We start from the raw sequence: 17,741 nt of genomic DNA, 5'->3' as shown, positions 1-17,741 counted from the left end.
ATATATATATATATATATATATATATATATATATATATAGGGAAAGGTAGGGAAATATTTAGTTTCAGCTAAAGAGTTAAATAAAACAACACAAAAAAGATCAGAAAACAAACATTCATCAACGATTTTGAGTAGAACTCATATTTAGGAGGAGGAAAATAAGGTGAAAACACATTAAATAGAGTGGAATGGCGCAGCAGTTGCTAGGGTATATCGAAGGGGAGGGGTTATGATTGGCTGAAGTAGGTCTGTTGCCTTGGCAATGGTAAAGGGGTTTGGTAGCGTTGCTGAGCGGCGAGATCTGAGCGCAGCGCGGATGGAGGAAACAGTTTAGCAGCAGAACGCGAGCCGAGGACTACAGACGCGCTTCAGCGGAACACGAGCTCGGCGTGCTTCAGTGTGAGTAACCTCATCTAGCCTGCGCTTTCTGTGGTGTCGATGGACTTTATATTTAGAAAGTTAACATTCTACAGGCAAGTTGACATGAAACGCATGGGCGGATATCAAGCTGAGCCTCGGTTCCTGTATTGTGTCTCAAGCGCTCTTGTTTGTTGACGTCCACATTTCGAATTTCACGGCATTCTAAATCGGAAAACATTTAAACGCGAGCGTTCCATCGCTCGTGCCATGTGCTCGAATCCAGCAAACAACTTCTTTTGTGATCGAGGACACTTGCTCAAGTGTTCTTCCAGCGCACTTCTGAGTGGAATACCGATATCTGAAATGATTTAGCGCCCCACTCTTTGTCTTTGTTTAACATTGAAAGCGAATTCGCGCCGAACTCTGTGTAAACAAATCGATGTTTCAATGTTGCGTTCGTTTGTGATGCGTTTCTATTGTCTGTTCACATCTGTGTATGTGGCTAGTTGACTAATAACATGAATATCAACTTTTAAAAACACAATCAATAATTGTATTTTAGTGATTTTATATATATATATATATATTTAAATTGCCGCCATTGCGTTTATTTTAACTAGTTCAATCACCATGTTATTGCATTTCACTTAAATAGTGTTGTGGTTAGATATCATCTTATTTTTAAATATACCATGTCTCTCAATTATTAGAGGTCATAAACTGCTCAATACATGGTGTTTAAAAATACTTTGGATGTAGCATGTGATATTGATTGTAGTATCAACTGCCCATATTTCTGACTGAACTATTAGTTATTGATATTTGTCACCATATTTGCTTCAGTAAAGTTTTTCTTTATTTGGGGACGAAAAGTGACAGTTGTTTCATTAGTGATGGATGGTTTAAGATGATTATTTGGCTGATATTTGGCCATTTTGCATCAGCGATTGGTCAATAATTGTCTAATCGGTTAACAGTGGTTCATCAAGTGTCCGTACCAAAATCTTTAGTTTTCTCAATAAATTGGTTGTGGGGTTAATGTTGTTTAAAAGAAGTGTTCAGTTGAATTCATGAGTTTAGTTATATATGTACTTGTGTGTGTGTATATGTGCCACCTTGCTTTCTTCACATTTCTGTAGGCATTAGTTACTAAAAAGTTATCTCTAAAGTGTTTTATTCTAAATAAATGTGTAGAACGTGTTACAAACAACGTACTAAGAGTCACTGTCATGGGAAATCTGAGTCATAACACCTACACCGCCAGAAATCTGTTGACATGCATGCTTGCCATACCACCTGTGTCAGTGACATTTCTGACAGGAAGCATTTGAGTTGACTTTACTCTGTGAATGACTTGGTTCCTCTCAGTTCTTGCTAAAAACATCGAGCTATTGGAGCGTTTTGAAAAGGGGCCTGTCCGTTGCTTGCTGCGGGGTGCATATGAGCTCCATTCACTGGAAGCTTGACCTCATTGACATGATGCAATCTGTTCACAGGATAATCACTTTCAGAGCAAGTCTGCTCATTGATTGAATATCCTTTGCTATTATTCCCCAAGGCTAAAGTCAAAACAACATATTATGTCTCCAATTCTGCGTTGTTGTAAAGTGATTTTGAATCTCTTAAATGCTGAAGCTTAGGTCTTGGCATGGCATCACTTCAAGAGAAAGCTATCAGCTGTGGGAATTGTCTTCTAATCTTATTTAAGATGCTGTTACGCATTGTGTAGAGTTTGATGGTTGATACAAGTAATTGCAAAAGAAACCCTGAATGGAAGATTAAGATTCCTATCAACAATTTGGTAGATAGCATTGGTTGTGTATGTATATGTATGATTGGTTGCAACATTACTGCCATTGCACGGTGTGTATCATAATGTTCAGGCCATAATAAAGAGGTGGTTGATGCCAAACAGTTTCTTAATTGAGTTAAAGTCAGTCTGTTTAATTGTGCAGTTAAGAGGGCGGTGGGTTGGTCAGTTCTCCACGTTCAACAGATGTTGTTTGCTGACAGCAAGACCCAAGATAAACGGCACACAAAGACCACAACAAGATAAAAGACTGCACTGCCAGTTGAACCGACTCCCAGCAGTTGGTGTATTTTGGTGCACTTATGATAGTTCAATATTTCAGCTAGAAGTTTATAAAGTCTTGTACTATAGGAGAACTGGTTTAAGTTCTAAAAATAACTTTTTAGTTGAAGGTACTTAGTTTGTTTACTCTCTAAAAATCCATAAAGCTCTTTATGAAAGTGTGTTGCAGAGAACTGTTTTAAGAGTGTTTTTTGTGCATTTAGCCTTCAAGTCAAATGTAATCAAATCGGAGACTTTTACTTCTTTAATGCATGTTTTTGGGTCTTGCTGTAAAAGATTCATCAATTCACATTATGCATTTTTGTCTTCATGATCTTTTGCTTTTGCTCTGCCTCTGAAATGTCTTTTTCTTTAGCGATGACATCATCAAGCCTTCTAATTTGTCGACCCCCTCCTCTTCGATCACCTTTCATGTTGAGATTGCATATCATGCAGTCTGTTATTTATGCATACATTTAAATGCATCATTTTAAAATGCACAACTCAGAAACATCACATTATGGAAGTAAATAGTTTGCAAACACTATTTCATGATGACTTTTAAAGGTGAGTGTGTGTGTTCATTACTTGTATAGATTCAGGATGTTCTTCTATTAATAAGATTATTTTGATCTGCAGAAACTAGATGACCTAGATGTAGAAAACTATCCTTGGGATGGTCTGTGAATTCTGGGGGTTTTAGTTAACTTCATGTCAAGCTTCTGCCCCATTGAGACAAAGTGATTGGTGACTACATCAATCAATCAGTCACCTTTATTTATATAGTGCTTTATACAAAATACATTGCGTCAAAGCACTGAACAACATTCATTTGGAAAACAGTGTCTCAATAATGCAAAATGATAGTTAAAGGCAGTTCATCATTGAATGTCATCTCTGTTCAGTTTAAATAGTGTCTGTGCATTTATTTGCAATCAAGTCAATGATATCGCTGTAGATGAAGTAACCCCAACTAAGCAAGCCAGAGGCGACAGCGGCAAGGAACCGAAACTCCATCGGTGACAGAATGGAGAAAAAAACCTTGGGAGAAACCAGGCTCAGTTGGGGGCCAGTTCTCCTCTGACCAGACGAAACCAGTAGTTCAATTCCATGCTGCAGCAAAGTCAGATTGTGCAGAAGAATCATCTGTTTCCTGTGGTCTTGTCCTGGTGCTCCTCTGAGACAAGGTCTTTACAGGGGATCTGTATCTGGGCTCTAGTTGTCCTGGTCTTCGCTGTCTTTCAGGGCAGTAGAGGTCTTTTCTAGGTGCTGATCCACCATTTGGTCTGGATACGTACTGGATCTGGTGGCCACGGTGACCTCGGACTAAGACAGAAACAGACAAATATTAGCGTAGATGCCATTCTTCTAATGATGTAGCAAGTACATCGGGTGTTATGTGAAGTGTTTCCGGTTCCGGTTTACCTAATTAATGCAGCCTAAAAATCCTTTAACGGATTTGGATATTAAAAGCATATTAGTATGTTATGTGTAAGCCAGGTTAAAGAGATAGGTCTTTAATCTAGATTTAAACTGCAAGAGTGTGTCTGGCTCCCTAACAATGTTAGGTAGGTTATTCCAGAGTTTAGGCGCCAAATAGGAAAAGGATCTGCCGCCCGCAGTTGATTTTGATATTCTAGGTATTATCAAATTGCCTGAGTTTTGAGAACGTAGCGGACGTAGAGGATTATAATGTAAAAGGAGCTCATTCAAATACTGAGGTGCTAAACCATTCAGGGCTTTATAAGTAATAAGCAATATTTTAAAATCTATACGATGTTTGATAGGGAGCCAGTGCAGTGTGGACAGGACCGGGCTAATATGGTCATACTTCCTGGATCTAGTAAGAACTCTTGCTGCTGCATTTTGGACTAGCTGTAGTTTGTTTACCAAGCGTGCAGAACAACCACCCAATAAAGCATTACAATAGTCTAACCTTGAAGTCATGAATGCATGTGTATACATACTCCTCTGACTGGTGTGTTTTAATAGACCACTCAAGTTAGTTCTCCTTTCATTTGTCTGTACATCACTGAAGCAAAACACTTTTGAAATGCATTGGAAGCGTTCTGGAAGGCCTGTAGAGAACGGAAGTGTTCACTGATGAGGATGTGGAGCGGCTGAATGGATAATTCCCCGGATGGGTGTTGCAGACATTATGGGATGTCCTGTCTTAGACACGAAGCTAAACACACAAGGGAAACTTGGTTCTGTCATGTTGCACCACAGGCAGATTATGTCATGCATGCTTTGAACAAACTCTGAAAACAATGGAGAAAACGTCAGAAGATGGGTGAAAACTGGAATACTCTGGTGGCATGTTTATTCAGTGACACGGAAAGCATGTGTGCGGCTTAACATCAGAAATTTGTGATGTGTGTTTATTGGCCTTCATTTAATTTTCTTAGTTTAAATTAGATGTTGTTCACTTTGAGACTAGAGTTGGAAGTCTAATTACGAACAACTTCTTAAACTCAACTGAATCTATTTTTAAAACGTCATTTTTTTCTATGAATTACTTCCTCAAAGATAAATGCTCAAGGAATTAATTTATAAGAAGGACCCCCACAAAAATAAGTTTTTTTATAGTGGTTGTTCATAGTGTGTGTGTGTGTGTGTGTTTTTAAGTTGAACTTTATAAAATGTTTATTTAATTTAATTTTTTTTTGCATTCAAACATTAAACCATAGAGTTTTTATTTTGGCTGAAAACTGCAGGGAAACTTCTTTTTTTCAAATGCTTCCCCTTTGTTTACAACAGATTTAAAACCATTCTTATATTACAAAATAAGGAAGCTGTTTTGTGCATTTTCAAATGCATGTTATAAGCGACACAAACTCACAGTCACAAGTTTGCAGAAATGGAGTTTGCGTCGAGCAAAATTTCCTGCAAAAAATTATATCAAATAAAACCTGTTACCTGCCAACTGGTAAGTAACAGTTCCATATACTCACCAACACTGATTTTAACTCACATTTGGTGCTTGGTGAATGTTAATTTTACACCCTGCTGCACCGGATGGGTGTTACAGACATTGTGGGATGTCCATGTAATAGCCTTTGAAGCTTATATAGCAATACATTTAAATACAAAAACAACTTTCTCAAAAGTATTGAAATAATTCTTAAAGAAATCGCAATCAGAACAATTAGATTCCATGTAATTCCCATCACCAGTCACGCACAGGTCTGTTGATGCTATCTGGCCTTTGTTTGCAGGTGACTGTCTGTAACGACTGCAGCTGCACGTCACTCAGCAGCTAGACGTTGCCTCCCTCTTCATCCTCCTCCTCCTCCCTGTTATTTCTATTCTTTCTATATATAGGGATGAACCCCAAGATCTCCAAAGGCCGCAGTTGTCTTGGTTACATGCGCTCACTGATCCACTATACGAGGATGCTCCAAATTTGGGTTGCAAAAATAGCACTTTCCCTTCTACTTCCTCCAGCTTTCCTGGCAGTTTCTTACTTAATCATAATTGCGATGTGATTTTGATCAGAATACAGTGGAACACTTGGGCAGTTGAATTTCTTTCTCTCTTTTTTCACTTCCCAATATGACAGGAAGCTTTTTAACAGTAGTGCAACAAATGAGCCGTAAATGGTGTGTCTCAATGCTTTATGCATTTTGTACAGCTCTCAATCACTGAAAAATTCGAATTGAAATTGAATGTCAAAACATGCAGATTATTTAAATAACTTGCATATCAGTATTAGCTAAGAAAAGCAGCCAAATGATCTTTTTGTGATCACATTGTGGAAAATGACTAAGTTACTGAACTGACTAAATTACTGAAATTGCTCCACACCAAAGCAATGAGTTTTGTGCAATATTTTCATTGCTGCTCTACATGCACATATCATGGAAATCATAATTACAATGGACACTTCAGGCAGTTCATATTTCTTCTTTTTTACTTTTCAATGAAGATTGGAACTCTTGTGTGTATTTAATTTCCTTATTAAAATTATTATTATTTTTTTCATTTTTCTGTTTTGTCAGAGGTCATTCAGAGTAAAAGAGAAATTTAAAATTACAAATTTCAAAAATGTAAAATTTTTATTGCTTTTTCCATGTGCAACAGTTATTTAATTGTATTCATTATTTTGAATATTTTAAGTCACTAATCACACTAAATTAAATTAACAACCCTCCTCTTTTGTGTGTGTGTAGCTGCAGAGAATTATGGGAAATGTAGTTTGGTTACACAAGCCAGGCAAGAAAATGCATGCAAAATTATACAGTAAATATTGTAAATAACAAATTATTATTATGTTTAACAAATTGTTAATTAGCACAACCCTTGCTCAAAGTCTGGGCTTAAAGAAAATCCTAAACTATTCAGATGATATTTATTACATTGTGGTGGCACTCAGTGAGTGCCTATCTCGTAAATATACAATAATTCTGAGATGATTCGAAGGAAGCATAAGTGCATTTGATGGATTAACTAGCAGGTTTAGGATGAGTCATCAGTGTCTCATTAAATTCCTAAGGTTGTTTATCTGGGATGATAGATGCTCTGGTAGTCCTGCATCCGTCAGTTGGTCTCAAACAGCGATGTTTACAGAGAATCCCACTTGGCGGACCCTCATCGTACGTTTCCCTCCCTCTTCGATCTCCACGTCTGTCGCGGCTCCTCGCAGGGGATTTGATACATGCTGTCATTAGTGTCCATTCTCCCATTTAAAACTGATGCTAATGTGACCGTTGGCCTGATTTCGAGGGAGAAAGTGAGGATCTGGACGCGCCTTGTGTCACTGGTAACAATGAACCTTTGTGTAGGTCCCTCCTTGCTGAATACATGGGGTTTGTTTTAGTTGAGATAGCAATAGGACAGCGACCTTGGCCGTTGACGAGAATGGAATACACACATCAGTGCCAAAACCAGAACTACCGGACTGGCAGATAACAGACTCGAGTACAAGAAGATGTTTGTGTTTGAGACTGGGAAGCATGAAGAGTTGTATTTTTAATTGGTAAATTAAATCATTTGATGATCAACCGGTGATTTAACACCGAACACTGATTTAAGTCTTAAGTATAAACCGGTTTGAAACCAGTTGATTCATGAGTCTCCTTGACCAGTGAGGATTCATTCGTTTGAAGCAAACTTCACTAGTCGTAATGAAATGCTTGCAAGACAAGCAATAGAAAGATGTGTTGTGTTTGGGTTTGTTGTTGTTTTATTGTTTTGCAATAGGTTTCTGTATTTATTTTTAAAATGCAACTTGTTCTTAATTCCAAACTCTGCTGCGTTTATTGGCAAATGTAAATTGTTGCATATTTAGTGACAGATATGATATGATTAGGTGTGTGCAATATTAATAATTTGCAATAATATTGTAATTTTTGTTTTAACTATGCAAACTGATATTGTTACTCGCTCGCTTTGCAAAACAAAACCCAAACAAAACCACGTCATGAGTCCAAAAACTGCATGATGAAGGCTATAAGAATGCAGTTAGAATGGCGCTATAATTTAAGTAATAAGACAAAAAATATCCATGTATGTTTTATATATATATATATATATATATATATATATATATATATATATATATATATATACACACACACACACACACACACACATTTAAGTAATATATCACACAAGCAACAGTGCTGTTTTCCTAAATATTAGCACATGAGCATGATTGAGATCAACAAACAAGAGGTTAATATTAAATGTAGTATATTTTATTTATATATTTATTTATAGTTTCTGTTTTGCCAAAGAAAGTAGTTCCAGACAAAGCCGGAGCAGAACAATTGTGTCTCTGCAGCGTTTCCTTCCTGAATGAATCTGTTTTTGAACAAATCGTTGAAATCCGTGATTCAATGATCTATTCATAAAATCAGTGACTTGGTTAATTTCTAGACAAATCAGTCATTTCAAAGCAATCATTTGAATGAATGATTCAGTGAATCACTCATTAATACTAGTCTGCTGACACCTACAGACAGTTTTACTGTCATTTATTTTGTCCTCTACAGGTCTAGATCTCAGCCAAGGAACCAGCACAAAAGCACACTCAGCAAATATTGTTTAATTATCATCATCGAAAAATCCCACTGTCGCAATACATATAGAAATGAGTAAACAACTTCTGTTAACCACTGTAAAAAAAAAAAAACAGAAAAAAAACTTTTTTTTTTTTTTTTTTTTTAAAGATACCAGACTGCATTATTAAGTGAGCACTGAGGTGATTTTAAGGTCATCTGGTCAGTATGTGGCATGGTGAGTGTATGATTTAGGATTTTAGAGCAGTTCTCACTTCTCTGTCAGAGCAGAATTATTTCTGTGAAATGGTTCACTGATAGATTCACTTCCTCTTTAGTTGCACTGAAGCTTGTCTTGACAGCAGAGTCACATAGATTCCTGTTTCCAAAAGAATAAAGTCGCCTGGTAGCACACAAAACACCGGAAGTTACATGAACCTTGTTAATTTTGAAACACGCCACAGTATGTCACTGTTAATGAGAGTCAAAAGGCATGATACTTTATATTTGGATGCCTTTTAATATATAGAGAAGCGTCTTTGTTGACTTTTGATTGCATTTACTTTTATATTTATTCATTTAGCAGACACTGTTAGAATACAACAAGCAATTCATCATAAAAAACCTGAACTGATTAAACTGAAACTTTTGGCTCAATTGGGCTCAGTCGTTTTAGGCCTGTATGCCATTAGATCTTATAATATTTCCTCTTGATTCTTCTCTGTATTTAACACATTGAGATTGGCTCATTTCTAGAGTGTTCTTGAACATTTAGGCTTCTTCCTATGGAAGCATATTGGTATCAAAATTCATTTTGAAATGCAAAATGCAAAATGACAATATATTTCTGTATTTAAATTCACATTAGATAAATTTATCATGTCCAAGCAATTTAAAAATTTGAATCTGTGATTTCATTAGGGTTTTGTTTCAGTGGTGCTAACTTTTAAAGTGAAGAAAAATGAAAAGTGACTATATTTTTACATTTACATGCATGTGGCAGACGCCTTTATTTTAAGTGATTTGCATTGTGTATATATTTTATGATTTCATGCATATTCCCCATTAAAGCTGCAGTAGGTAACTTTTGTAAAAATATATTTTTTACATATTTGTTAAACCTGTCATTATGTCCTGACAGTAGAATATGAGACAGATAATCTGTGAAAAAAAATCAAGCTCCTCTGGCTCCTCCCAGTGCTCCTATTGCCATTTGCAGAAACTCCATCGCTCCCGGTAAAAAACAACCAATCAGAGCTGCGGTCCGTAACTTTGTTTGTGTTCAAAATCTAGAAAAATGTATATAATAAGCGAGTACACCATGAATCCATTTTCCAAACCGTGTTTTTAGCTTGTCCTGAATCACCAGGGTGCACCTATAATAAGTGTTTATATTCAGACTATTTTAGATTGCTTCGGGGGTACCGCGGCGGAGTAACCCAGTACCTTTGTGATTCTTCATAGACATAAACAGAGAGAAGTAGTTCCGGCTACGATGTTCTTCCACAAGACACAAGCAGTTCTGTTTATTAACCGCTAGAGCGTCAAAAGTTACCTACCGCAACTTTAACATCAGTCATTGACATCAGGTGCATTTTAATGTTCAACAAAATATTGATAATAACCATCAAAAATCTTCAAGAGGTACATGTTTTCACCAACTAGCAGTTCCCATCAATTTGGTTTGGTGCTCACACTGTACATAGCGTGACCCATTAAATATAACTGTTAAAATAATTAATAGTAATAATAATATTATTGCACTTTTTGTTAGTTTGTTTTTAAAATAAAATAATAAACTGTGATAATACTTTTTTTATGTAAATACAAAACTAACTTTTAAAAAATAATTTTCATCATTTTCAAACCTAACGTCAGCAAGCTATAATTTTGGCGTTTAAGTACCCCTAAGTCTGTCATTGAGTGAATGAAATTACAGTTTTGTGTTGTGCTTTAAAACTGGCAGCTCAGGGCTTTGATTTATGTTTACAGTTTGAAAAAAATGATTATACATTATTAGTGTTAGTCCATCTGAAATGGTGATGGTGAATCGCTCTGAACTTATTTCCACTGCACATTTTTATTTTATTTTGGTCTTGTATGTGCACATGAGCACCACTTAATTTGCACCCCTGATTATATGCATGCACAAATAAATAAAATAGATTAATTAAAGGATCTGATTCTGAAGTATTAGCATGGTGTCTTTGATAAAATACATTTAATTTTATTGCATTGCATTTTGACACTTGGTCAAAATATAGCTGAAATGTCACAATTTTTTAAATATTTTATTCAGTGGCATAAAATACATCAGTAATACCCCACTCATGACTTTTAAAGAGCCACACAGATGGGAAATCAAAAATGACCTGTATTACAGTGTATGATGTAGCTGTCCATCAGTGTAAACAATGTGCAAAGTAATTAAACCAAAAAGTACACGATTTATAAAGTTATTGGCTTCTAAAGTAAGGAGTCGACTCTGAATCGAAGAAACGAGTCGTTATAGATTTCAAATCTTTTTGCCCATCTCTATGTACATCACTAGGAGCACTTTGCATAATAATCTCCGCCTACCGTCTTGAGAGAAACTGAACTCTGACCTGTCCCCCCCCACCCACACAGACGCTCTGTTTGGTGTGAGAGCATCATGTCGAGGAGACCGTGTGTTTTTAATTGTAAAGGCAAGTTTGTTTTATTTTCACTGCCAAAGAATGAAGATCAGAAGAACCAATGGCTAAAATTCATTTTCACCACAATACCAGAGAAGTACAACAAATCCCTTCTGTTGTGTTCACAACATTTCACTGATGACTGCTTTTCTAATCTCGGTGAGTACAGCGGGATTTTCAAAGCGTTTGGCCATAAAAGAGGGTTCATTACCAACTTTATTTAGAACAACGAGTATCTCCGAATCACAACGCAAAGTATGATTATGAAGTTATGTGTCTGTTTTCTCCCGAGCGTCGTATCAGTATGTGTGCTGTCTGCAGCCTTTGTCTGCGCTGATCGTCATGTACAAACGCGTCATTAAAATGAAGTGTAACTCCGTGAATACTCAACGAAGAGACATGAGAGAGATATCTATACAAAGCTTGACATGTCTGCTTTTAAACTAAACAAGTGCTGCCGAAAATATCACAGATATTCTGTGATAAAGTAATCCATATGAAAACAACGCGATGTCTGTTTTTCACGTCTCCCTTCATTATATCTAATGTGACCATGCCCCCGCGCTGAACGCGCTATTCAGATTCAAACTGAAGCGCGCGGCTTGAATACACCCACACAGAAGAAAAAGCAGCGAGACTGTTCAAGTTTTTTATTTTACTGTTTGCTTCGCGATGAGAGGAATAAGACATAATTCACCCCAAACAGATGCTAATGCATAGTTTACCGTGAAGTTGTGTGCGGAACAACCAATCAAACCTGACTATGTCAGTTGACCAATCAGAACACAGTATGCTACCGAAAGGTGGGGTTTAAGGAAACTGAATCTTTTGAACAGCTTCGCGTGAACCGTTTGGGGATCTCTAAGAATTGAGGTAATTTTAAAATGAAATTTTGACAAAATGACAATGTTTTTTAACCTTGGATGGATTTAAACCTGTTGTACAGGACTTATTAACAGTGATAGGAAGCTTAGAATTTTCATCTTACTGGCTCTTTAAATAATTTAATGGATCTTTAAAAAGGCATTCTATTCAATAAGATGACGGAACGCTCATAATGTCATTCAATTCCATAAGAAATAGTAACAGATAAAAAAAAAAAAGAAGCTTTTACAATGATGACCTTTCCGTGATAAAAGAACATCTTGTCGGCTCGTTCTACACAATTGGTGCTTTTTATCCCTAGATCATTTAGACAGCCGGTTTGTCCAACACTTCTCACTTTAGTCGTGAGTTCCTGGAAATCATCACCCTGATATCAGCGCCGAAGCGTTCAGGCTGATGGTGTGCTGCTATATTAAGACTGAAGAGACCTTCTCCTCTCATGTCCGTGTTATAGATTTTACATAAATAGTGAAAATGCATCACCTGACCTCAGATGACTGCTCTCACACCGTTATTTCACGGCAAAGTTAAATGAGTGTCAAGCTATTTTCCGTGCTGTATATTTTTAGTCTCACCTCTGTAGTGCTTCTCTCTCTCTGAACTTATTAGCCTACTTCTGTGAAAGACTTTTGCTTCCCAGAGGTTTGGTGTGGAAATGCTTGTCATAATACCTGAAGTGTTAGACCTTAATGAAAACACTTTCTGACCTGTTGGAAGAAACGGCTCGTTTCTAGTGTCTTTGAACGTTCAGGCTTTTTCCACTGAATCTGTGCTTTCAGTAGGGGTTTGTTTCAGTTTTACATTTTATGCATTTAGCAGACACTTTTATTTGCAGTGATTTGTGTTGCATTCAATGTATTTTATTTGATCAGTTCATGCATTACCTGGAAAATTCTCTGTTGAACTCGGTACACGTTTTGCATTAGATCAGATGTTTAATTGCTGACTTTAAAGGAATAGTTCACCCAATAATGCAGACAAATTTGATGAAAATGTATTCAACCTCGGGCCATACAAGATTAGGATGAGCTTGTTTTCTTCATCAGATTTGGAGAAATGTAGCATTGCATCACTTGCTCATAAATGGATGCTCTGCAGTGAATGGGTGCCGTCAGAATGAGAGTCCAAACAGCTGATAAAAACATCACAATAATACACACCACTCCAGTCCATCAGTTAATGTCTTAAAAGTCGAAAGCTGTCTGTTTGTAAGAAACAAATCCATCATTAAGGCATTTTAACCTCAAAACATTGCTTCCAGCTAAAATATGACTCCTTTACCCATAAAATTATGGAAAAAGTGAAAAAGTTATCTTGTCTGAATCAGGAGCAAATCAAGTAAAATAGTCCATAATGCTCTAAAGAAAATACATCAGTGGTTTTTGATGTGAGAGACTACAGAGGAAGGAATGTATTTTATTTTTGATTTTATTTTTCCATACTGGTGGTAGCATTATTATGAATTATGGACTTATATTTTAGCCGAGAGAATCAGTTTGAAGTTAAAACATCCTAATGATGGATCTGTTTCTTACAAACTCACAGTTTTTCACTTCACAAGACATTTACTGATGGACTGGAGTGCTGTGGATTATTGTGATGTTTTTATCATCTGTTTAGACTCTCATTCTGACGGCACCCATTCACTGCAGAGCACACATTGATGAGACACTGATGCAATGCTACATTTCTCCAAACCTGATGAAGGAACAAACTCATCCTAATCTTGGATGGCCTGAGGGTAAGTGAACTTTTTTTCCCGCCTTTGTTGAACTTTATCTTTAAATGCATTTGCATGTTTAACATGTCAGTTGTCAGCAAGCTCAGGACGATTCACGTCATATCTTTGACAACCAGCTTCTTTGTGACCTTCAGTGGATTGACATTCACGTAGTGTTTACACAGTGCTTGAAGACACACCTGTGTGTATTTGACATAGAGGTGCGACGGCTTTTCTTCTTCAGGTCAACTGACGACAGTGAATGAGCCGAGAGTTTGGGGCGTGATCAAGACACCGTTTAACATGTTGAAACGCCTGGGCTGATAAGGGTGGGGTGACACCCTTCAGGGCACAACGGTGCTTGCAAAACCTTTTTTTTCTGCATGTCCATGTGTTTAAGCAGCCTCTCTCCTTTGTTTTTCCCATTGCAAATGTTGATAGTTGCTCTTTCTTTGCCCTTGCAGTTTATTCTAGTGCTCAGAACCAAGAAACAGCTGGCCTCAGCACTTCAAGGACGTATTGATCTCTGTCCATTAGACTCTTGATTGTACTCTGCGAAACCTCACCGCACCTGATGCCAAGGGTGAATAAAACGCCCCTCTTACCATGGCTTTTTAAGGTCACCGGCTTCCCTTTCACATTGGTGACCCAGGTTTGTTTGGTGGCGGGAAAAGCCAGCTGGATTTATGTGTCGTAGACCGAAGCCCTTCAGGAGTTTTCATGGGTCAGAAATGGTCTTCGGGACACACGGTTATTCACACCAGCTCACCTTTTTGATAACTCCATTGTAAGTTATAAATAATTAACAATTACATAATGCAGTTTACCCAGGATATATGAGCTATTATCAGGGTAGAGAGGACTTTAAAGGCTGGATGTCCATGAATTATGAAGCAGGATATCAGTTTTCTTCTTGTGTAAAATCTGTTCTCATGCTCAGGGATTGTAGGGAAAACTGGACTCGTTTGCCTTTAAATATTGCTAGAGATGCCTGTTAGCACTGAGTTGTAAGGAAATATCTGTTATAAGGATTAGGAAGCATTTTCATTAGTTTCAGGAAGATTGTTTTAATTTAGTTATATATATATATATATATATATATATATATATATATATATATATATATATATATATATAAATTGATATAAACTGATATATACTACTAATAAAAAATAGCTAATAATTTATTATTATTATTATTATTATTATTATTACGAAAAAATCAAATGTAATAATTTAGTATTTTATTATTTTTTTATTATTATTATTTTTTATCGTAATGATATCACATTTATTCTTCCAAGTATTAGTTTTAACAGTTAACTTCTGATGTGGAAAATAAAATTGTTTAACGTTGTCTTGTAAAAGACTGGTTGAATTGTAAATGTTTAATGCCTTGATTTGATTACCACCTTTAAAAAAAAAGAAAAAATTATATTAAATCATGAATATTTTTTTTTAATCCGAACACAACATTTATAAAGCATTTCTTATGGTCCCATTATTGTAAAATATTTAGTACATTATTAAAGTGAAAAATAGTGCAATTGTTTATTTTATGAAATATAAATGTAAATGTTAGTTTTGGACGCCTGCTGTTTTAAGGATGAAAGCGATGGAAAGGAAAGCATCGCTGGCACCTGTCCGCTGCTCTCATGAATGAAAGGAGTTTTAACTTGCAGATGAGCTGGTGGCATCTCTGTGATCAGACCCCGGTGTCGTCCTCCCTCATTAGCGCTCACTCTCCCGCCCTCACAAGTGTGCCATTACCGGCCGCCGCTTTGATGCCGTTTGATAAGAGCACCGATAATTATGATAATCACAACGGCAATGATAATCGACTGAGAGCTAATCACATAAAAACCACTTCCCCATGTTGCTCGACAGCGGCGCTCAAATGTAGGGGCCGTCTCAAACTGTAGAGGAAGTGTGCTGCGCTTTTATGGACCGTCGGCTTCTCTGCTACTTCCCAGCAGCACCTGGGAATAATTAGGGCTACGCTGCTCAGTTTAGGTCAGAGTTTGTGCTGCTAATAGGGGTTAATGAACTACCCAGAGGCTATAGAGTGGAGCTGGGTGGGAGTTAATGGGTTAACAGGAGCAGCCTTGTGTTTATGGTAATGACACTGGCCAGTTAAGTGTACTTGGACAATTACAACACAGTAAAGGCAACGAGTCACAACAGCATGTCTAGTAAAACACCTTTATGCATGCATATTACACTCTGCACATGCAACCCAGTCTTGACTCGCTAAATGTTTTTTTTAAACATATTTTCTTTTTGTTGTTGTTCATTTTTGTTTAAATTTATAAAAAATAGTTTCATTTTAGTCATTTCAATTTGTTACATTTACTATATTTTGTTCTAATATTTTATATATATATATATACACACACACACACACACACACACACACACAAAATTTCATTTTGTATGTTTTTTTTGTTAGTAGTAGTTTTATTTTATTATTTTAGTATTATTTTTTTGTTTTTTAAATATTCATTTTAGTAATCAAATTCATTTTTATTTATAAACTTTTATAGTTTTTTAGTTTTTCATATATTTGATCTTATTTTTTTGTTTTCTGTCATTCTGTCTTATTTATTTTCATTTTAAATGCTTTTTAATTTTGTTTTGTAAATTTTTTGTTTGTTTAGTTTCTTTTTTACATTTTTTTTTCCTATTTTTTTTTTATTTATATTATATTTTATAGTTTTTTTTAATTATTATTATTTTATATATATAAAAAAATAGTTTTTCATTTAGCCTAATGGAAAATTTCTAAATACTTGATTTAGGATTTATTATTATTATTTTTTTTTGTGCATGCACCATGGCTCTGTCTTTCATTTTTATAAAGAAGGATTTCTATGAGGAGGAAGCTTTGCTTTAACGCATTCGGGCAGTTCTGTTGCTGCCTGACATGTCTGATAACTCTACTTTCTGGAGAGTTATGATTCATCATGCACTGCTTATGCCTTATTTATTAATTTTACTGTTTCCATGGCGCTCCTCTCAACCTCTCCTCTGCTCACTCGTTCTCCGTTAGCTCTTTTCCAGTTTCCTCTCCATGTTTTTCTTTTTGCGTATGTGTTTTCCTACTGATCCAGAGTTTAACTGCTGCCCCTTCAGACCATCAGAGCGCTGTTTGTTCCATGAGATCTCGGTCTTTTCTGGACCTGATGTTCCTTTGGCAGTCCAAGTTTTTATCTATAAATTAGCCTCTTAGTTGTGCTATATGTTTTTGATTCCCTAAGAGGAACCATTTCATAAGAGTCATTTGTTAGTGAAGCAAAGTCTCTTCCAAGCATCCGAAACGAACCTAACATTTCTGAGGATGTTGTTTAATGCATGACCTGCACCAGTCTGCTCCTGTCTGACCTAGTTCAGCATTAAAACACTAAAGCTCATCCTCTCCAGACAGATGTGCAGACGGTGCGAGAGTGATGGCTTAACTGGATGGACGTTCCCTGCTCTTATTCAATCCGCTGTCTAATCCTCCCTCCTAATTGAACTGACAGCATGGTTGTCATGATGACATTAGGGCATGGATTCGAGCGTGGTGCGTCTGGTGGCAGGATTCACCCGTGCACGCCAGCCATTGACCTGCTTTCTGTCATAATGCCACGGCTGAGCTTCATCTGTACCTTTAACATAAATGTATTTGTGCCGTTTGGCTTAACGTTGTGCCAACTGTTGGTGCTCAATTACGGATGATCTCTGAAACCATAGAAAAAAAACATAAATCCTTATGATGCTACTACAGTGAGAGCATCCACACAAATGTAATCCAAACATAAACATGTGTTTGTAAAATAGATAGAACAGTATATAATAACAATAAAATAAACTAAATAAAATAAAAATGATTCTTTTTATATTTGAGTGTTTTTAATTTGATTGTTGATGCATAGTTATGGTTGATACTCTGAAACGTGAATCATTATGATGGTGTTACTGCTAGAGCATCCACAATTTGAATTATTAAATATGTTTGGTTTTAGGTGTTTTATTTTACATTTTTTTGT

General features: G+C 36.3%; 1 protein-coding gene across 1 annotated transcript in view; it reads left to right on the top strand.

Moving 5' to 3' along the window:
- The first annotated feature begins 271 nt into the window (after nt 1-271).
- LOC127970295 (forkhead box protein N2) overlaps nt 272-17,741 on the top strand; it is a 31,642-nt gene continuing 14,172 nt past the window's right edge. The window contains exon 1 of the mRNA XM_052572783.1: nt 272-399. The gene's annotated coding sequence lies outside the window, so the exon portion shown is untranslated. The remainder of the gene's footprint in view (nt 400-17,741) is intronic.

This window comes from Carassius gibelio, chromosome B13 (genome assembly GCF_023724105.1).
Source record: "Carassius gibelio isolate Cgi1373 ecotype wild population from Czech Republic chromosome B13, carGib1.2-hapl.c, whole genome shotgun sequence".
In the NCBI taxonomy this organism is placed as follows: Eukaryota; Metazoa; Chordata; class Actinopteri; order Cypriniformes; family Cyprinidae; genus Carassius; species Carassius gibelio.
The sequence above is the reverse complement of the archived record's forward strand: the minus strand, read 5'-3'. Positions and strand labels throughout refer to the sequence as shown.